This window comes from Monodelphis domestica, chromosome 2 (genome assembly GCF_027887165.1).
Source record: "Monodelphis domestica isolate mMonDom1 chromosome 2, mMonDom1.pri, whole genome shotgun sequence".
Lineage (NCBI taxonomy): Eukaryota > Metazoa > Chordata > Mammalia > Didelphimorphia > Didelphidae > Monodelphis > Monodelphis domestica.
In genome coordinates this window covers 516,061,134-516,075,337 of record NC_077228.1, presented here as the reverse complement: position 1 = coordinate 516,075,337, position 14,204 = coordinate 516,061,134, and the positions used below count along the sequence as shown (strand labels likewise).

General features: G+C 39.3%; 1 protein-coding gene and 1 long non-coding RNA gene across 3 annotated transcripts in view; one reads left to right on the top strand and one right to left on the bottom strand.

Moving 5' to 3' along the window:
- Window positions 1-14,204, bottom strand: part of CALN1 (calneuron 1) — a 529,462-nt gene that overhangs the window by 34,808 nt on the left and 480,450 nt on the right. The window lies entirely within an intron of this gene.
- On the top strand, window positions 227-12,345 carry LOC130457551 (uncharacterized). The gene is made up of 2 exons (XR_008916858.1): window positions 227-504; window positions 11,551-12,345. It is a non-coding gene; the product is annotated as an uncharacterized LOC130457551 (long non-coding RNA).

Below are 14,204 nucleotides of genomic sequence, written 5' to 3'. Positions count from 1 at the left end.
CTGTTTAAACAAAGAAAAAATAATTAAGCAAAAGATCCTAATCTGATTGTTTCTGACAAATTATAGAACATGAGCTAGTCGGCCATAGTAATTCCCCTACCTCACCAAAGACAGGAGGGAGGAAGGTACAGCTCATTGTTTGTTCTTTAGGACCATTATTATTTTTTCATTTCCCAGAGCTCAGTTTCCTTTTTGTGATCCCCCCAATCTACATCCCTGTAGTTATTAAAAGGCATTATGATATAGCAAACAGAGAGCCAGCTTTGCATCAGGAAGACCTGGGTTTAAGTCCTACCTCTGAGAATCTTGACTGTGTGACCCCAGGTAAATCATTCATTCTCTCATTGCTTCATCCAACTAAGACTACAAATTGTCCTTGGGAAGACATAAGCATTGTGTGCTCATCATTGTGACCATCATTTCAGAAGACTGATGATTAAGCATCTCATCCTTTTCCTGACAGGGAGATGACAGACTCAGGATGCAGAATTGAGCATGATCAGGGTAGGAAACTGTTTTGTTTGACTTTGCATATTTGGTACAAGGGTTTTGTTTTTCTTTATTTCCCACTGTTATGGGCAAGGACAAAGAGAGAAGTTGAAGGGAGGGAAAATAAATACTCATTAAGTGAATTTTTTAAAGATTATAGACTATAGAGAAGATAATGACCTATATTGATGGAGAGAGCTTCCTCAGTAGACATTTCTGATACCTTTTAAATCACAAGTCCAGACCAAACAAAATTAATTATATTTTACTTTTTAGTTCAATTTGCTTTGTTCTGACTTGGTTCATATAAATCTTCCTATGTGCACCTGAATTCCTCATAATTGTGATTCCTTACAACACAATAATATTCCATTACAAGTCATATGTGACAGTTTGTTCAACCATTCCCTAATTGATGGGCACTCGAAGAATGTGTTCTTAAGCAATTGCCCACAAATCAAATCCAAATTCTCTCTTAAGTGCAAGGAAACTGACAATATAAAGGCCTCCTAAAAGGAGGTGATTCTTTTAAAATGGATAGTGGAAAAGAGCACTGAATTTAGTACCTAACTTGCTCCATGAACTTAAGCAGTTTACTTCTCTGATTCTTGGTTTCTTCTTTTGTAAAATAAGAGATTTAACAGAATCACAGATTAAGAGCAGGAGAACACCTTAGAGGTTGTCTATTTGAGTTTCTTCGTTTCATAGATCAGAAGACTGAGGACTAGAGAGGACAAGGGTTTTGTTCAATGTAACACAGGTTAACAGTGGCAGAGTTGGATTTGAATTCAGACCCTCTGATTCCAAATATAGAACTCTTTGCTATGCCATGTTGCCTCTCCAGGCTCCTCCTAGTACCACTATTAAAGTCACTCCCGCATGATAATAATTGTATTCATTTATGGTATATATGCGTTGTCAATGCTTTACCTCTGACCTCTCATCCAACCTTCACAATACCCTTCTGAAGTAAGAACATATTAGGTTTGAATTCCACTTTAGATTGTAGTTGCCCTAAAACCTATCCCTTCTAGTTCAAAATATATGATCCAATTAAGTTTTATTCACATTTATAAATAAGGAAGCTGAGGTGCAGAGAGATTACAGAAATAGCCCTTGGTCTCACAGCTAGTCTCATCCTGGAACTTTTCTTAGCACTCAGGACCTCGTTACCCTAGAACATCCAAAATTCAAGTGGCCTTCTTACTCTGGAGGTCTCTCAGCCAATCCAAGACAGTTTTCTTCAACTGGTGAGTTCTTACTGGGACCTCCATTTTGTGGAGGGTCTCAGGATGTACAATCTTCACTCTCCTCCTGACTGATCTTGACTCTCAGTACTTTCCAACCATACCCCTAGTTGGGTACCCCTCATTCTCATTCTCTCTCTCTCTCTCTCTCTCTCTCTCTCTCTCTCTCTCTCTCTCTCTCTCTCTCTCTCTCTCTCTCTCTCTCTCTCTCTCTCTCTCTCTCTCTCCTTTTTGGTTGTTTCTGTACTGTCTTCCTCAAAACTTCTTGAGGGAACTTTTTGCTTGTATTTTTATCCCCAGCATTTAGAAGGCATCTGGTACATAGTAAGCACTCAATAAATTCTTCCTTCCTCCCTCCCTCCCTCCCTTCCTTCCTCCCTCCCTCCCTCCCTTCCTTCCTTCCTTCCTTCCTTCTTTCCTTCCTTCCTTCCTTCCTTCCTTCCTTCCTTCCTTCCTTCCTTCCTTCCTTCCTTCCTTCTTTCCTTCCTTCTTTCCTTCCTTCCTTCCTTCCTTCCTTCCTTCCTTCCTTCCTTCCTTCCTTCCTTCCTTCCTTCCTTCCTTCCTTCCTTCCTTCCTTCCTTCCTTCCTTCCTTTTTTCCCTCCCTTTCTTCCTTCCTCCCTCCCTCCCCCCCCCTCCTTTTTGGTTGTTTCTGTACTGTCTTGCTCCAAACTTCTTGAGGGGACTTTTTGCTTGTATTTTTATCCCCAGAATTTAGAAGGCATCTGGTACATAGTAAGCATTCAATAAATTCTTCCTCCCTCCCTCCCTCCCTTCCTTCCTCCTTTCCTCCCTTCCTTTCCTCCCTTCCTTCCTCCCTTCCTCCCTCCCTCCCCCTCTCTCTTTCTTTCTTTCTATCTTCCTCTTTCTTTCTTTCTTTCTTTCTTTCTTTCTTTCTTTCTTTCTTTCTTTCTTTCTTTCTTTCTTTCTTTCTTCTTTATCTGTAAAATGAATAGATTAGACTAGATGACCTCTAGGATCTTCCCATCCTAATAGCTAGCCTTTACATAGTGTTTTATTGTTTTCATTTTTGCTCAGATTTTTTCAGTTTTGTCCAACTTTTTGTGACCCCATTTGGGGATTTCTTGGTAAAGATACTGGAATGGCTTGCCATTTATTTTCTCCATCTCACTTTACAGATAAGGAAACTGAGGCAAAACAGGGTTAACTGATCTGCCAAGGCCCACACAGCTAATAAATGTTGGAGGCTGGATCTGAACTCACAAAATGAGTCTTCCTGACTCATCCTGGACAACATTTGAAGCTAGCATGAACATTTTTCACTGAGGTTCATATGAAGCTTGCCATCCACTAACACCCTTAGCTCTTTTTCATACCAATGGCTCCCCCCCCCCCCGCCCCATCCTGTGTTTATAAAGTGGATTTTCAAAATCCACTTATATAACTTCACATTTGTCTCTATTAAATTTCATCTTCTGAGATTTGACACACTAATCTAGTCACTCAGGATCTGTGGAGAATCAATGAAATAACAAGGGTCTTCTAGATGGTAGGCACTGATTAAAATGAATTATTTCCTGCCTGCAAGGAGCTTACATTCTTACTGGAGGAAATGACATCTTTACAGATAGCCAAATACAGCATAGGTGCAAAATAAAGGCAAAATTATTGGGGGTGGGATACCTAATAACTAGAAGAATCAGTAACGGCTTCTAGAATGATGCGACTTGAAATGAGTCAGGGACCTGAGGGTTTCAAGAGGCATGGGCAGAGAACATTCCAGGGAAGAACCCATACAATAATTAAATTCTATGGACAGTTTGGCCAGAAGGTGGAATGCAGGGGGAGTAGTATGTGATCAGCCTGGAAAAATAGGTTGGATCAAGAAGGTAAAGGAGGGTTTTTAGAACCAAAAGATGAGTATGTAGTTGGGCAATGGGGAGCCCTTGATGGTTTCTGAGCAGGAGAATGACATGGCTGTACCTGTGCTTTAGGAATATCAACTTGTCAGCTGTGTGGCTACAGGAAGAACAATTAGAAGACTACTGCAAGTCTAGGCAAGAGAGAGTGAAGACCTGACCTAAAGTGGTGGTCATGTGAGTAGAAATAAAGGGATAGGTTTAAGAGATACTGAGGAAGCAAAATCATTGAAACCTCGAAGCCTTTTGGTTGTGGAAAATGAGGGAGACAGAAGACTCAAAAATGACTTTAATGTCCCCAAAGAGTGTGCCTGTAAGGCCGGTGGTGCTCTTGGCATAAAAGCTAGTTGGAGGAGTGGGCTTAAAGGAGGAAAGTTAATGTTTGTTTGGGGGCATGTTGAGTTTGAGATGCCTATGAGACATCCAGGTAGAAATGCCAAGTAGATGGTTGGAGATACAAAACTGGAGCTCAGGAGAGGGATGAGGGTTGGATATGTTTATCTGGGAGTCTCAGGATAGAGATGATAGTTTGAACTATAGGAGCTCACCACTGAGATCACCAAGAGAAAGAGTGATAAAGAGAAGAGGAGAGGCCCATGTGGGTTATAATACCACAAAGGAGACTGAGAAGGACTTGTTAGGCAGGCAAGAGGAGAACTGCCCAAAAAAGGCATCACAATAACCCAGGGAGAAGAAAGGATCTAAAGGAGCAGATGAGTGGCCAACAGTGTCAAACATCATGAAAACCATCCTTATGGACCAAGACCTGGGACGGATCTTAGAGGACAACATTCTCGTTTGACAGTTTAAGACATGGAAGCTCAAAGAGTTTAAAAGACTTTCTCAGGGTAACACAACCAGAAAGTATCTGAGGCAGAGTACGGATCCTTCCTGAGATCAGGTTCAACACCATCCACTGTGCCACCGAGCTATCTAATAAAAGGTCATTGGACTTAGCAATCAAAACCGACAATATTGGAGAGAGAAGTTTCAGTTATGTAATGGGGATAGAAGTCAGACTGAAGAGGCTTGCGAAATGAGGGAGAAAATGATTACTGACTCTAACGACCCATGTGTCAGCTACCCCTCCTGACTTTTTGTCATCTGCAAATTTGACAAATGTGCCACTCCTGACTTCATCCAATCATTGATGAAATTATATAAAGGCATACACAAAGCTAGGACAGGAAATTAGTCGTTAGGCATATATTATCAGAGTGGGAAGAGCCCTTAAAATAACACTTCTTGCAACCCAACCCGTCCCCCTCAATTCACAAGGAGGAAACAGAGATCCTAGAGGTAAAGAGACTCTTCCTAAGTGATCCAGAAAAGCAGTCACAGAGGAATAACTAAATCCAATTTTTCTTAGTCCTTGAGCTAGGGCTCTTGCAAGGGAGATTGCAGAATTCTTGCTAGCTTACCAATGGTCTCTCTCACAGATAACACAATGCACATTTGGTTACTCAATAACCTGGATGCTTTACAATGGCACTCCCATCACTTATTTTTTCCTCTGGTCATAGGATCATGTATTTTGAACTAGACAGTGACCTCTGACGTTGTCTGATCCAATTGCCTTTATTGTATGAGCAAACTGAAACTCAGAAATTAAGGGACATATCCAGTGACACCAAGAGATAGTGGCAGGTCTGGGATTTGAACCCAAGTCCTCAGATTCCACAGCCAGTTGCCTTTGCACTATCCCACCTTGCTCTTTCTTAATCATTTTATCCTTTAAATAAGACTCCTTTGGAGTTGATGCTTCTAGCAGAAGAAAACCTGGTCAGTCCTCCTGCTCCCCACAGAATCCTGGATTGGACTATATTTACAAAACCTTCCTGAGTTGGCTCCCTCATACCAGGGAATTGCCCCCAGGGGGACTAGAGAAGAGGCTGCTTATGTTGGTTAGTTATTCATGGTGGCCCTTCCTGGGTCCATGTGAAACAAATGGAAAATTGTCAAATGCAAGGGAGAAATCACTTGGACAAAGCAAAACAGAACAAAAAGCCCCAAACGAGGCTCCTGATGTCAGTCTATGCATGAATTGGCTTGGGCCTTTTTTTCCCACCAGGCTTCACCTGCTTTAGGAAGAGATGTGGCTGGGGGAAAGAAGGTGCCATGATACTTGGTAAAATGTCTCTTTCCATGGAATGGAAGGAAATGCCAGACACTTTGGAGTCTCTCTGTCTCTCTCTCTGTTTCTGTCTGCCTTCCTGCCTGCCTGCCTGCCTGCCTGTCTGTCTGTCTGCCTGTCTGTCTGCCTGCCTGTCTGTCTGTCTGCCTGCCTGCCTGTCTGTCTGTCTGTCTGTCTGCCTGTCTGTCCTGTCTGCCTGCCTGCCTGTCTGTCTGTCTGCCTGTCTGTCCTGTCTGTCTGTCTGTCTGTCTGTCTATCTGTCTGTCTGTCTGTCTCTCTCTCTCTCTCTCTCTCTCTGTCTTTCTCTCCCTCCAAGACAGACTCACAGGTACAGTCTCAGGAGAATGGCCATTAATGAAAATGTATGAGCACCTCGCATCCACAGGAAAACAACAGATGGCCTGGACCCAGGACCGACCTCAGAAGCTGGCAGCTTGAGCATATCCCAAATTCTTTATATGAACTTTTAACATAGGAAACTGCCCAACACAATGGAAAAAGGAGAAAATGTGGGTGTGAATCCTGGCTATGCCCTCTTCCTTTGGGCTTTGGGCCACTTAGCTCACCTATCCCAGCCTGTTTCCTCATCTATAAAATGGGAATAAGAATGGAGTTCTTGCAGCATTCACCTCATTGGTTCCTTATGACCCATCACATGAGATAATATGCTTTGGAGTCCAGAAATCACTGTAGAGATTCAAGTGTTCATTTTTATGGACACAAACAACAGCTGGGGTGTGGTGGGCAGGGAGTCAAGTTCAGAGTCAGGAAGGCTTGGACTCCAGGACCTCCTTTCACACAAAATGGCCATGTGACCCTGAACAAGTCTCTTTAACATCTCGATGCTGCAGGAAATTCTCTAAGACTATCATTTGCCAGCAGTCAATGAGGAGCCACCCTGGGGGAAGGAATTGACTCACTGAGGACTGACCAACATTAAGGGGAAACCCAAGGATGGACAGGATACACACACACACACACACACACACACACACACACACACTCACCGTATATTATAGGGACTTAGACTACATTATTTTTATTTATTTATTTCCTTTTTAAACCCTTACCTTCCATCTTGGAATCAATACCGTGTATTGGTTCCAAGGCAGAAGAGAAGTAAGGGCTAGGCAATGGGGGTCAAGTGACTTGCCCAGGGTCACACAGCTAGACAGTATCTGAGGTCAGATTTGAACCCAGGACCTCCTGTTAGACTACATTATTAAAGAAAGAAAACTGGCAAAACTCCAGAGAAAAGACTTATCTCTATACTAATTTTACTGGTATATGAATCAGTATATATATCTATGTAGCTATACATACACACACATATAAACACATATATGTAAATGTAGATAGTACTGGAATACACACCCACATGAATTCAAGTCCTCTATATCTGTGTGTTTCTATAAAGATGGTATTCATGTACCAATCACATCGGTGTTATGTGTATATAATATATATGATATAAACACACATATACAATATGCATGTGTATATGCACATGTATGTATACATACAAACACATATACATATATCATGTGGATGTACAGTGAGGCTCCCTTATCCATGGTTTCACTTTCATCCTAAAGTGTCAGAGATCACCCTGTATGTTCCCAGTCTCTTCTGTTTCCACTTTCACTTTTTTACATTTCAGAGGGTTTGGGTGGGGGTGAGGGAGGCCACAGACCCCCTAGCCTTGGGGCAGGAGTAGAGAAAAAAGCACACATGTGGGGGCAGCAGGTGTTTGCTTACATCTCTGGTTTTGGACTTGGAACACATCCACTGCAAATAATACTGTATATATTCATATAGTATATAATATATAATATGTGAATTATTTAATATATATATACTCACATAGCATATATATACTCATATATGATATATACTATGTGAATATAGTATATATACTCACATATATAATATATACTATGAGTATCTAATATATATGCATATGATATATAACATGTTGTTTTATATTATATATAATATATACTCACATATAACACATGCGAGTATATATTATACATATGCATATTGTATATGTGATTATATATTATATACAATATGCATATATATTATACATACTATATATATATATATAAAACACACACATATATTACCTCTGCCTAAAGTGTACTAAATTGCAAAACAGATGGAACAAAGTAGCCTCTGTCCTAATGAAGTTTACAGGCCAGCTGGCAGAATAAGGCTATGAATAACTATAGTACAAATTGTAACTAGCAAAATAATAATATTGGAGAAGCAATGTGGTATAGCGCTGACATACTGTCAGTCAGTCAACAAGCATTTATTAGCAGCTACTTTGCACCAGGCACAGTAATAAATACTGGGGGACAAAAAATAACAATTCCCCCCCAGGAAAAAACAAAACCTAGTCTTTGCTGTCAAGGAACACATTTATTGGTTATGTGACTCTGGGTAAATCGCTTAACCTCTCACCACTCCAGGTGTCTGACTCTTAACCTCCCTGGGACTCAGTTTCTTCATCTGTAAAATGAGACGGTCAGACCAGATGATCTCTAAGGTCCCTAAGAGCACTAGGTCTATATGAGTATAAGTTACAGATGAAGTATTAATATGGATTTATGGAGGGAGTTCTGCATGCCAATGAAATGACAAGCTTAGAATAATAATAACCAAAAAATAGTAATTATAGCAAGAACAACTAACAGATCTGAACCCCTTTTAAATGATCCTATGTGGAAGGTGTTGAAAGCATTGCTAATGCTTCTTACACAGGAGAGGAAATAGAAGTTAAGTGACTTATCTAAGGTCACACAGCAAGGAATTGGGAAAGGTAAGATTTTAACACAGTTCCCTCCTAAGATCTGGGTTCACTTCTCTTTCTATTATACCACCCTACTGGGAGAGCACCAAACTGAAAGGTAGCTTATAATAGATTACAGGAAGGGGATTTCTTTTTTTGGGGGGGGGGTGGATCAAAAAATCCTCATGGAGTCAATAGCCACAGAACTGCACTTTGAAGGAAGAGGGGATTTTGCTAGACAGAGACGCTGGGGGACACCTTTCCAGACCCAGGAGATGGTGGACACAAATGTAGGGAACAGAAAGTACTTCCATTTGTCTGGAACAGTATTACTATTTTTCAAATTAAGAAGACATTTTTGCAAATCACATCCTGAACCTCGACAAAAGCATGACATCTTCCCGAGCCTCAGTAATAATCTGCTCAGTGTTAAGCAAAGGAGCCTCTAATGAAGCACACACAGGCTTCCACATTCAATCCAGAACGCCAGGGAACTAGTGGCAGACAGAGCATCACAAAGTCCATTCTCTTCATCCCTCCCAGGTGTATAAATGAAGATTTTGAACCTTTGACTTCATTCCCGAGAAGTCCTTAGTATTTTCCTGAATTCCCTATAATCTCTCCAGCGTCTCCATGTTGGCGAGATCACGTCATTGGTATTTAAATGGCTTTAACTTCTCCCATGCCCTCTTTGGCATGATGCAGTAATCAGCAGTGATGATGGAAAGGTGGGGATTTTGAAAATGGCTAACTAGCCATGGGCGCGTGGTTTTTATTTTGTATCCTCCTTATTCCTTGATTTCTAATGATCATTTAATAAACCTCCTAAATATATATATATATATATATAATATTTTATTATTAAGATATAATTTTAACTTTTGCACAGGGACACCGGCAGACTCCGTGTATAATGGGATGGGAAAAGGTATAGTAACTGAGCTCGTGTTAGAGCTCTTGAAAAGAACAGAGAAGGGAAACAAAGGCACAAAAGTCTACTTGAGGGTGAAACATCTGGAGAGCTACATAGATGATTCCCATCCTGTTTGTGGAGAAGTTGTCAATGTCAAGCTTTGGGGCAAATTTAGATTTAGAGGAGAGTGAAGAAAAGAACAAGGAACAGTTTCAGGGAAGAGAGGAATTGTGACTGCTCTGTATTTGCTCTCATGTAGACAGAGAAACCAGGGGCTGCCAGATGGCACAATAAACAAACAGGCCTGGACAGAAGACTCCTCTTCTATAGTTCAACTCTGGCCTCAGACATTTCCAACCATGAGACCCTGGACAAGTCACTTACCTGTTTTGTCTCACTTTCATCATCTGTAAAATGAACTGGAAAAGGAAATGGCAAACTACTCCAGTATTTCTGCCAAGAAAATCCCAAATGGAGTCAGAGAGAGTCAAACATGACTGAAAAACAGCTGAAACAACTGAATAGATGCAGAAACTTGTCTGTTTATAGACATGTCACCTTATTTGTGGACAGCCAAATGGGCATGACAATATATTACAAATGAATGTAAATACATTTTTTAGTTATTTTTCATTCATATCTGACTCTTCATAACCTCCTATTTTGGCGTTTTCTTGGAAAAGGTACTAGAGTGGTTTGCCACTTCCTTCTCTGGTCATTTAAAAATGAGGAAACCATAGTAAGCAGGGTCAAGTGACTTACCCAATCACCCAGCTAGTAAGTGTCTGAGACTAGATTTGAACTCAGAAATAGGAATCTCCCTGCCTCCAGGCTTGGCACTTTATCCACTGTACTATGTAGCTGCCCAACATTATATAATATGACCTGACATGACTTAGCATAATGTGACATGACATAAGCTAAGATAATGTAATGCAATATAACATGATATAATATGATATAACATAATATAATATAATAACCTAATGTAACATAATATAAGCATATTTTATGTACATGTGTCCCCATATACTCATTATAGATTTTTTTATGTTGTATGACTGACTAGTAACTAGCAGAGAACCTTGCTTGTTAAATTCATGTATACATACATGAATGGTTGAATGAACAAATGAATGAAAGCAGCCAGTCCAGGTTTTAGGCTCATTTTTTCATGACAGAAAGCTGAACGACAGAGAAGAGAAGAGACCCCAACCTCTTCAAGCTAGTAAGTCAGCACATGAACCCAAGACTCAATCCTTAAGTGGAGCTTTTAGTCCCATACCCTATTTCCTCCTCTCTGACATATTAACATTTGTAACATGATTGTGTTTGACTGAGTGAACTTTAAATTCTTTTCCAAATTGAAATCCTGTGATTCCCATAATCTTAATAAAGACATTCTAAAATTCCACGCTGAAAAGTTAGTTTTTGTCCTCAGGCCAAAAAATGAAGAATTCCAAAAGTTTATGGGGAGAAAATTAAAACTCAATAAAAAACTGAGAAATATGAGATTTAGGTCATCCTATGCAGAAACACACACACACACAAAGACAAATGAGAAAGAGAACTATTAAAATATATTTCCATAGGTCTGCAAATAGGCTCTTTCCTATCCTTAAAGTAGGAAGAGTCTTGTCCAGCATTGGAGGCCAAGGACTGACTGTCTGTTTGAATGAAAAGAGGGAACAGTGCCTAGGCAAAGTTCTCCCTTCAGAAATTAGCCATATCATAAGCCTTCCATCTATTAAATTCTGTGGCTTTTTGTTTCACCTAAAATGGATTCCTATCAGCCCAGACCAGTTTATACCTTCCCCAATGTTTTGACCTCTTGCCTTTGAGTTTTCAAAAATCTAGAAACAAAACAAAACATAGAAATGAAACCCTGAACGTCACACTGTCTGATCTTAGCTGAGTACCCACAATGCACCACTCCTACCCTGAGGAGCTTCCATATGAAGAATGTAAGCTAGACCTATTTATATAATGTCCTCTTTAAAGATTATTTTTTAAAGTCAGTTTTTCTTTTTTTTAATCTTCCTATCTCTTTTTCTTCTTTTCCTGATGATTATATTAAAATTTTCTTCTTCAGAAAAGCTTTACCCAGATGTTTCATTATGGCATGAAGATAACTTTGGATTCTAAAAGACCATGAAAGTGGACTGCATGGTCTGGCCAATTCTCCCACACTGGAAGGCAGAGTCAAGATGGCCACTTAGAAGCAGCAAATGTCCAGTCCTCTGTGAAAACCCTTCCATGCCAATCAAAAATAAAGTGCTTTGAGGGGACAGAAAACCTCAATACAATGGAAGGGTGAAAGAGGTTGGAGATAGGCTCCAAGAAAATTTTAATCATTACAGTGGGAAGGGTTAAAAAGGTTCAAATGGAAGGAAAACCTCCAATTCCAAATTCAATAATAATCCTCATCAACAACATCAACAACATCATCAATATCATCAACATAGGCAACATCATCAAGATCATCAACATCAACACATCATCAACATCCACATCATCATCAACAACATCAACATCATCAACAACATCATCATCAATGCCATCAACAACACCATCAACATCAGCAACATCATCAACATAATTGTTATCAACATCATTGTCATTAACACCATCAACATCATTATCAACAACATCATCATCATCAAAATTATCAACATCAACACCATCGACATCCTCTATAACATCATGAACATCATCCTCATCAACAACAACATCATCAATATCATCATCAACATCTAACCATCCATTTTTTCCTAGCCCAGGAAAGATTTTTGCTGTGTGGCTTAACCTAATACCATACTATGCAGAGTACTGAATGAGATCCAAAAGACCTATGTATCCTTTGGGAGTAAAAAGAAATCCCTCTTTTTCCTGGACTCAGTTTCTTCATTTATGTAAGAGTGAAGCTTACCTGTACACTGCATGAAGCAAGAAATTAAATCAAAGAATAAACCATTTGTAAATAAGGGGGGAGCTTTCTGTAGCATGGTAGCAAAGTTCATAAAATGAAAACTACTGGTATACCTCTTGGCCCTGTATGTCCCCGCATGACTATAGCACTTTGTTCCTTTTCAGGTTGGAGATATTGACTAGGTCAGTACCTTTTCATTTCTACACCTAGGAGCTCCTTGCCAATGTAGTTTATGCTTAACATGCTCAAATAACACAATGATTCAATGTAAAGAGCACTCAATTCAAATGGAATAAAATATTAAATAACAAGGAGGGGAAGTATGTACAGAAGAAAGTTTGAAATATTTTAGCTATAGGGAATTTGAAGTGATGTATATGCCAAAAGTAGGGCAAAGGATATTATTAAGGAAATGTATGATCAGAAATAGAAATATGAGGTTTATTTAGCAAGAGGAAGGAACAGCAGAGAAATCACAGATTAAGCATAAAGTCTGAGGAGCTTTCCCATTGGCTCTTCACTCAAAGAATCATTTAAAAACATATAGTAATTATTTTAAAAGTGGAAAACAAGCTTTTGGTTTGTTTTTATAGTTTTTAAAAATTTAAATGCTTTCAAATAACCATTAATGATGAGCTTTTGTAATTAGAATATAAAAATGGTTCATAAAGTTGTGAATGAAAATTTAGATTCAGAAAATTTGAAAAATGAATTCTGTCAGATGAAATAATAAAAAACAACAACAAAAAAATTTCTCTTGCTGGAAAGAACTAGTGATAAGCTACGTCTTCTGTTGGTGACTCAACCTATCTAAGTACAGAGCCTGGCCATACAATGAGAAATTCTTTGACCATGAAATAAAGGGCAAATGAAATATCCCTCATTTAGAAGCCACCAAGAATTACACAAATTTTAGGATATGCTCACATACACAGTAGGCTATACACTCATATACGAGTATAAGCATCTATCTATAAATTAATCAGTAGCACCCCACCACCACCAATTCACTTGATGAAATGGCAGAAGATAAGAAGAAAGAAAAAGGGACAATGAGCTTTTAAGTTGTTTTCCCTTTTCAGATTCAGAGATTATAAAGAGTATATAACTTGAAGCAGTCCATTCTACTTTATTAAAGGAAGTGTGAATAAGTATTAATACTCTGATAGCCTTTTAAGAAGATGAAAAAATTGTTCAATCAATTTCCTAATAGATATGCAAGCCATTTAAAATTAGTTACCTGAAGCATCAGTCCTACTTTTAGCAGATACTTTAGCACATACTCACAGAGTCAGTTGAGATGGGAGGGCTTCTGTCCCACAAGGGAGTCATCTATAGCATTTAAGAAAAGTGCAGCTATGGAGGAAGATACCAGCTCTTGACAGGGAATCACTTGTGCTCCTTCCATTGTAGGGTGAAGGGAAGACATTTTTCTCCTCACCCACTCCCTTCCCCTCTACCTCTACCTTCAGTAATTTTTTTTAATGTAGAACAAGAGAATCCCATAAGGACTCTCATACCCAGTTCCACAAGACTCTCCTCTGGCTTAGGGAGTCCAGCACCAGAAAGGCCAGCATAGTGGCCTTTCCAGAAGAGACACTGAATTCTGGGGAAGCAATGTGAAGGCTTCACAAAAAGAGAAAATATTAAAACCCATAACCAATGTTGAAAATTGTCTTAGTCATGTTTATTTCTTATGTATATACCTCTCTACCAGTTTGTGACCTTTCTTCCTATTGAAATTGTTTATTTATGGGAGGGAGAACCCCCAGTATATGAGAGAAATGCTTTGTTACTATTCTTCATGTTGTACCATT